This window comes from Chionomys nivalis, chromosome 12 (genome assembly GCF_950005125.1).
Source record: "Chionomys nivalis chromosome 12, mChiNiv1.1, whole genome shotgun sequence".
Classification (NCBI taxonomy): domain Eukaryota; kingdom Metazoa; phylum Chordata; class Mammalia; order Rodentia; family Cricetidae; genus Chionomys; species Chionomys nivalis.
The window spans coordinates 18,884,693-18,893,254 of NC_080097.1; the positions used below are offsets into that span (position 1 = coordinate 18,884,693).

An 8,562-nucleotide genomic window follows, 5' to 3' on the forward strand; every position below is an offset into this window, starting at 1 on the left:
CCCATATTGGGTGGCACAGGTTCGTGACTGCAGAACACTCTAGAAGGGGAATCGTGAGATTGGCCCAAAGTAGCAGAACTCAGGGAACATTAAAACCAAACACACAACCAAAAACCTACCTAATGATGTGGAGCCTCTGGTGCTGAGGATAAACAAAAGGAAACTGTTGAGATCAGGGCACCAGATCTCAAATATGACCAAATAAGAACCTCAGACATTGAGTGTGGTTCAGAGGTGTATGTCGTCCTTTCCAGTCTGCAGATAGTGGGGGGATGTGAGCTTTTTGTCTGATATGATCTTCCGTTGGACAAATGAGGCTGGGGAAAGTGGAATATTCCAACTTTATCTATTCCCTTATAGTTTTTCAGTGTTTAAAACAGACATGAATGAATAAATAAATAAATAAACTCAAGTGTTTCAGAATGTACTTTATCTTTATGAATTAAAAGGAAAATACTCTACCAATTTCAAGTGTTCTGAATATACATTATGCAGGGGAAGGACTGATTCCTAGTCTGGGTGGGGAGGATCCTCCACATTACCCATTACCAGACACTTGTTGAAGGTGTGGTCTGGGATGCACATGGGCATCCTTCCCTCGAGTCATCTACTAGAACTTGGTATGGATGCTCCAAGGAACATTCTCTCCACCAGCTACCACCGTTCCTTCTGACCACACACATCCTATGGAATAGTCTATGGAAACAATTATATGCATAGTAGTTACTAAACGAGGCTGGTATTCATTATGAAACCAGAGAAATATACACACACACACTCATGAACAGCAACATGAGTATATAACCTGCAAACCCAGGCAGTCTGAAATGGAGAACGAGATCAAGGATAAGAAGCAGCAAGAAGTGAGGAAGTATGTATACAAACCGCAGAAATAAACAATTAGATATCTAATGCATCTGTAATACAAAACAGTGTGTTTGTGGCCTCTCCTGCAAATTTGTGGTTGCGGTTGCTGGCCTGCCTCTTAGAAGCTATTCCAGTGCAGCAGAGTCAGCCTTCCTGTGCTCTCGTGAATAATGCAACGATGAAGAAGACGCCATGGCCAGGTCCTGGTACGACTGTTTGGTGATTCAGGGAGAGGATCAACTTTTCTGCAGCTCAATGCCAGCTCTTCTTTCTCTTGATTCTAGAGTCAGGACGCAGGGATTCATTTCCTGCCTTCTCCACTATTCAGCTGTGTGACTGAACAAATCACCATCCCTGCTGCTGTGGGGCTCAGATAACACTCACGCATATTTTACAAATTGCTACGAGGACAAAATGAGTTCATGAAAGTGGCATGCCAGAAGAGTTCCTGCCAAGCACAAGTGCTTCCACAACCATCATCTTCATCACCCTCGATAGCATCACCAGTCTCCCTGCCATTAGTTGTCCTCATTGGCAGCACTTTCTCATGGACCTATTTGTTTCCCTCCCATCCTCTCCAGCATCTAGTATCCTGAATATCTTCTTGAGCAAGCCTCACGAAGGGCATTTGGTCTTTTAAAATCAGTCTTTTTTCTCGTTCTTTCCAGTTTTCCTTTGAACAATTCTACTAGGCTTTAGTATATTTCTGTGAACATTTTTTTTCACTTATCTCTACAGTGTTTTTTGTTTTTTTTTTTTTTTGCCACTATTAGGTCTCACTCATCCAGTTGTTGTTGAGAGTAGATGGAAGGCAGACATCTGCAAAAGCATTTGCATAAACCTAACTAACAGCTGTGCTATTAGCCACTCCCCAGCCTCCCTACAGCAGCTCTTGCTGTGCTGTGCAGAGCCCTCCAATTGACAGAAAAAGTCTCAGTCTTCCACTGCCTGTGCAACCCATGGACACAAAACTCCTTCCCCTTCTCCTATAGAGAGTTAAGAAACATTAATTCATTTTTCAATAAATTTTCTCAAAATGAAGGATGTCTAATGAGAATGTGGTAGATTATGTCATTAACTGAAGGATTTAGGGGTTGTCTGAAAATCAGATGTCCACTGTCACCTATTCCAGTGAAGTGAAATAAGCTGCGACCTTCATATTTCTAGTTTTATCTTTATTTTACGTGTGTGTTTTGCCTGCATGTATGTCTGTACACCCAGTGCATGTCTGGTGCCGATAGAGATGAGAAGAGAATTTCTGAGTCCCTGAAATTGGAGTTACAGATGGCTCTGGGTGCTGGGAATCAATCCTGGGTCCCCTGGAAGAGCACATAGTGCTCTTAAGCTCTTAAGCTTAAGACTTAGGATGCTGACACAAGACTGGCAAAACAGCTCAGGGTAGAGCAGTCCTAGACTCTGGGAACACTAGTCTTGATCCTTAGCACACCCCTCTAAACTCTGATAATACAAGTATTGAAGCCACTTCCGACTCTTGTATATCATACAAACATTAGTAACCAAACTTAGTGCTGGGGACACAAAGAGATCCAAGATTTTAACCACAGGATGGTTTCTTAAAGAATGGAAATCCCACAAGGTAGTTTATATACAATTGAGTAGCAACTTCTCAAATGCTAAACTGTTTAAGCACATAGTAGAAGACTGGGAGATTATCTTCTAACATTTCAGCAGCACAAATATATTTTCCATTTTGAAAAATTACAGTGAGTTGAACTAATAATCCAGAGGAGGCTTATTTCTTATCTCTAAAATACCAGCTGTTTATCCACCTCCCAAATTACACATGGTTCAGTGTGGCATCCTCTGCTTGCCCTCCTGGCTTTTGAACCCTTCTTTTTCACTTTCTACATCACAGTAGCTGAGCACTAGTTAATAATCTCACCCTGCAAGCCTGAACTCTTTCTGAGTATGTATAATTATCCTTTGTTCAATTAACTAAACAGAATCGGCCTCCTTTCCTGAAAGTACTCACACATGGGTTTAATGGTTCTGGAGCTAGATAGTGTTTAAATTGACAGATACACACAAACCTTCTGCTGGAATATCCAGAGTTCCCCTCTCTGCTTCCTGGGCTTCCATGATGTGAATGCAGACACTTCACCATGCCTTCCTCACCATGACGTATTGAACTCCCGGAAACCAAGAGCCAAAGCACATCTTTCGTCAAAAAGTCAAGGCAAAGCAAAACCCTATGTGTCCTTCCGATTAAAATCACTTGTGGCCCTTCGTGTTTCCCTCTGTCTGAACAGCACATCTTTTAAACATAGTTGAGTAGCTGCTCCACACTGAAAACTCACGTTGTTTTGTAGACAGACCAGTAAGGACATTTACCAAGTGGTTATTTCTTAATACAAACCAGGAAGTGAGTTTTGTATAAGGATTGCCATAGCATTCTTGGTTATTGAATTTCCTAATATATTTCTTTTATGTAATGGAAAAAGAGTTAGATGTACAAAAATTTCCCATATTGTAGACATAGCATAATGACTATCCCACAGGACTTGATCCTTCTGTGTGTGTAGTAGGAGGACACTTGTTCATTTCCTGGCTACCCAGACTCCCAAAATAACCACACGGAAACTGTATTAATTAACCCACTGCTTGGTCCATTATCTCTAGCTTCTTATTGGCTGTTACATCTTAATTTAACCCATTTCTATTAATTTGTGTATCGCCACATGCAAAGATTACCAGCAAGTCTTTGGCAGCAGCTCCATGGCTTCTCTCTAACTCTGCCTCCTTTCTCCCAGCATTCAGTTTAGTTTTCCCCACCTACCTCTATTTTTCTCTGCACAAGCCCGACAGTTTCTTTATTAACCAATGGTATTCACAACATACAGAAAGGAATCCCACATCATGTGTGAAACTAAGACACATTATAAATTCCTTTACTGTACAGCACAGGTCTGGATCCAGTGAGAGCAGAGCCACTGAAACCACAAATGTCATGAAAATTCTACTTTTAAAGTTTTATCTCAAAAGCATCGACACATAGAAATACAGTCACAATTTTATTCCATTTTGTAAGCTCTTGTCTTCAGTCAAAAACTTAAAATCTAAACATAAAATTTCTAATCTACAAAAACATCCATAAATTCCTACTGTGGCAAGGCAATAATGCAGATGCTGTAATTGCTGTGGAAACACAATACTGGATGCTGTGTTTCCATAAAATAGCAGATGTATTTCACCATTAGTCTCCTCCACTCTACCAGGGTAGACCTGTGATCATAGACAGTTCTGCGTTTAGCAAGAAAGGAGAAACAGTATGTCCTTCTCTCTACCTTTCAATTCAAATCAAATTTATAAGGTCATTACCACCAGCACATAGAGAATACAATGTCATCGTTGGCATAGGCGCTGTGGTGTGACATCACAGTGAATTTAGTAGAACGCATTCCAGCTGACCCAGAAAAGGTAAAGGTAGTGAGCCCACACCAGGAACTCTGCAAATATCCCTTTGGTTGTGATTAAAAGCAGCAAGCGTAGGAAGGGCTTGATCTGGGCCAGTGGAAATGGGATCCTGTTTAAAGATAAGTCCAAACCTCACATTACTGCTGATCCATTGTAAAATTCTCCCTCCCCAGTCCCAAACTTCTGCCCCAGCATGCCACTGTTTGCAAACATGGTTAATTGTTAGGAGTTGAATTTCAGTCTTAATTTTATGCAAGACCTTTTGAATGTGAATGTTCATATTTTTCAAAAGAATAATTTTGGGACATTTTCCAGATCAGCATCTGGCTTTTTCAGAGTTCCCCAGAGAAAAGATTTGTAAAGGAAGCGCTGGGATAATTGCATTTATTAACAGTTTATTTTATGTGTATTTTTTTTTACACATCTGTATACCACCCACATGTTCTCAGGTGCCAAGCGGTTCTGTTTTATTTGTCTCTGAGTACCTGACTTGAATGATGATGCCTTCCAAAGCACCCTGCCTGCACACGCATGCACACTTCAGTGAGGATTTAATAAGATTCGGTTCCATAATGCATGTCTGTAGTTTGCTAGGCGGAACACATTTTTCCAATACATAAACTTTTCTCGTGATGGAATTATTTGCAGCAACCATCACGAGTCACACCTGTTTAAATGGGGGCACAGTCAAATAGAGCATTGGGAAGAGTTAAACAGCTCAGACATGAGCAGAAGTCTCATTGGAGGGCGGGGAAACATAGTTTCCCTGGTGTCACTGAGGCAGGTACAAAAATCAGTGTAACCATGAAATTGATTAGAAAATATGACAGATGTACCTTCGCCCCAATGAAAGATCTGTAGGATACATTATAATCTGAATAAAGCTTGTTTTCTTATCTTCTTAAAGTCTTCATTATTGAAATTCAGGTGACAAAAGGAAAAAGAAGATTCTGTTCCATCATCTGAATAAGAATAACAGTAAGTTGCAGGGTTTGTTTCCATCTATAATTAAGTTCTTGATTAACAACCATGTAAATAAAACAAAATGTTTCTTTTTTAAAAAATTACCTTAATAACAAAACCTATGTGGACACAGACAAATGCATTTCTAGGCACAAGAGACGTGACTAACATCTAATGTGGATGAACTAATTCCTATATAGTACAAAGAAACAACTAGATTGAACTCAGAGGAAAAAAATGAGGAAATTTACTTATAAACGGAAATGTGAGTGATGCTCAAAAATAACAGAAAATAGAAATAGTTATGCAATGAAATCTATTCAGAGAAGCTTCAATATCATAGTCAAAGAAATGAAAAAAATCAACACAGAAGAAGGCGGCCTTAAAGTAAAAAATATAGCCAGAGGAAGATAAGATAATTCTATATTAACAAAAATTAAAGTACTTTTTTGTTCTCTGAGGAACAAGTTTTATAAAGTATATACAAGCTCTCGAAGACTGGATAAAAAGCAAAGGCATTTTAGTTACAAAGTGTGGCACTTAAGTATAAGGATAACGTCTTCTTACTGGGAAACATCACAGTTTAATATTGGTTATACTGTTTCTACAGAAATAAGTGTCAAGGTTTGAGCTGTAAGAGAATTAGTGATTCTATGTCAGGGACAAATGAAATTCAAGCCTCTAATTTATAAAACTGGAAAAAGTGTGTGTGTGTGTGTGTGTGTGTGTGTGTGTGTGTGTGTGTGTGTAACAACACACCTGTGTAGGTCAGAGAACAACCTCAGATGTTTGTGCTCACTTTCCACCTAGTTTGAGATGGGTCATGTTCATTGCCCAGGTAGATGGTTCAATGACTTCTGTGGATTCTTACATGTCTGCTTCCCATCTCACTGTATGGACATATATGAAGCAGGCTACTGTGTTCAAATTCACAGTTCTAGGAGTCTAAATTCAGGTCTTTACAGTATGTGATCGATGCTTTACCCCCTGAGACATCTCCCAGGTCCATTGAGGTATTCTAAATTATTTTCTGAATGTTCAAAATGTTGATCTTTTTCCCTGCCTTTCCTATATGCAGGATGTTCTATAGCGAACACACAGGGACGAAGAGCTCTGTGGCCACAAGGATATTTCTCTTAATAGAGGTTCTGGAGAGTGGCTCCTGTTATCACATGAAGGAGGAGTTGAGCTTGCAGGGAAATGAGTCTGGATTCCACGTGTAGACAATGAAGGATCAATTAAATCTCTCTCTCTCTCTCTCTCTCTCTCTCTCTCTCTCTCTCTCTCTCTCTCTCAATCATACCTGTAACAGGAATGTTGCACGGATAGTGGTGGTGCACTACTTTAGTCCCAGCACTCAAGAAGGCAGAGGCAGGTGGATCTCTGTGAGTTCGAGGGCAGCCTACTCTACAGAGTGAGTTCCAGGACAGTCAAGGGAATTTGGAATGGAGAGAAGGGGAGATTTTCAGACTTGAAATAAACTACTTAAAAAAAATTTTAATGATCAATTCAATTGAATGAAGGTAAGAGCATGCAGAGTAGAAAGGGAAAGATAGTTTTCACAGGTAACACAAAGTTGAAAAGAGTCAGCATGCCTTCAATTTGAGTAAGGTTGGAAAAAAAAAAAGATATCAAAACAGCTCCTGGCAATGAAAACATAAGCTATTTTTCAACTGCCCTGTTTTAAGAAATATTATATTTACCTCAAAGCTATTTTATAAATATATAATTTTATTAAGTTAAAAATATACATTTTCAGCATAAAAGGCAAAAAAATTATAAAGTTTTAACTGAAGAAATCAAATTAAACCATGCTATCTCACATCTGACTTTAAATATAAGTATAAGGGGGCTCAATTTTCTTGTAACCCTATGAACATTTCTTTGAAAATGCTTAGAAGTTTTGACAAATTGTACCAATGAGCACAGGAGCTCCTTCAGCACCGTACTCATGTCAACGAGAAGCTGGGTGGTTCCCACTGACCAGAATGGAATCATTTGACAGCAAAAACAGACTCAGAAGTAGATTTTTCAATAAGACAAATAGTCACATTTTCTCCCTAACTTGGAGGCCATAGGGAAAAAGAATTGGGGTGCTGTGCAAGACAAGAGACATTTAAGAAAAAATAATTAAACACAAACTATAAGCATTTAATTCTATTTAAAATGATGAGTGATCAAATTTATGTTTACCACTTAGGAAAACATTAGCTGTCTTTAGAATCTGTCCTATTCCTATTCAGTACACTGTTAGAAAGAAAAGAAGGGGAAGGGGAGGGGCCTTTCAAGTTTATGGTGTATTATGAAGTTTGTTTCTCTAGTTGCTTTCGATGATGTGCTATGAAGAGTAAAGTTAGACATAGAATTCTACAGGATACAGAATGAATTATAGTAAGTGTGAAAGGGAGCTGGAATAAAATGGGAATAGGGCATAAAGTCAACTCAGCCCATTGCTAAAATGTATTAGAGTTGGATAATACATTTGTAAAGTCCATTAAACTGTTTTTCTCTAAGTTTGTGTGTGTTTAGACATTTCTCCTAGGCATATTTAGTGGAACTATAACCTCTATGCCTGAACACAGACCTCATATATATTCCATTTGGACCCATTCCCCAAGTGGTCACTCTGCTTCTCTCGTTTGAATATTTGCTGATCATATGGCCCATTGGCTTCCATAGACTGTGGAGACCGTGTCCACAGTTCACACTAGATCAACAAGAATGCCACATGAGATTCACATTTCAAATCCACTCATCCTCCCAATGCACTTTTCTTTTTTTCTTTTTTTTTTTTTTAAATATGGAACGCTTCACGAATTTGCGTGTCACCCTTGCGCAGGGGCCCTGCTAATCTTCTCTGTATCGTTCCAATTTTAGTGCATGTGCTGCCGAAGCGAGCACCCAATCCACTTTTCAAATCTTCAACATCTCCGTCTCTTCTCTTGCACTCCACCTCCCATTTTCCTTCCCCACTTCTTTGTTAAGGTAGAATCACTGAATATAAAATTAACCCTTTCAAAAATTAAGAAATTGAAGCCAGGTGTGATAGTGCTTGCCTTTAATCCCAGCACTGTGGAGGCAGAGGCAGGCAGAGAGATGCCAGCTTGGTCTACAAAGTGAGTTCCAGGCCCACAAAGATGAGCCCTGCCAAATAAATAAAATTGAGGAAGATCAAGGGATTCACAATGCTTATCAAATTCTACCTCTGTCTAATCTCAAACGTTTTCATCATACCCAAAGAAAATCCAATAAAGAGTTACTTTAATGTCCTTTTTAATCTAAAATAAACCATGGCTC

General features: G+C 39.2%; 1 non-coding gene across 1 annotated transcript; it reads right to left on the reverse strand.

Moving 5' to 3' along the window:
• Positions 1-8,059: 8,059 nt before the first annotated feature.
• On the reverse strand, positions 8,060-8,166 carry LOC130885377 (U6 spliceosomal RNA). Its single transcript, XR_009058146.1, has one exon. It is a non-coding gene; the product is annotated as a U6 spliceosomal RNA (small nuclear RNA).
• Between the last annotated feature and the right edge of the window lie 396 nt (positions 8,167-8,562).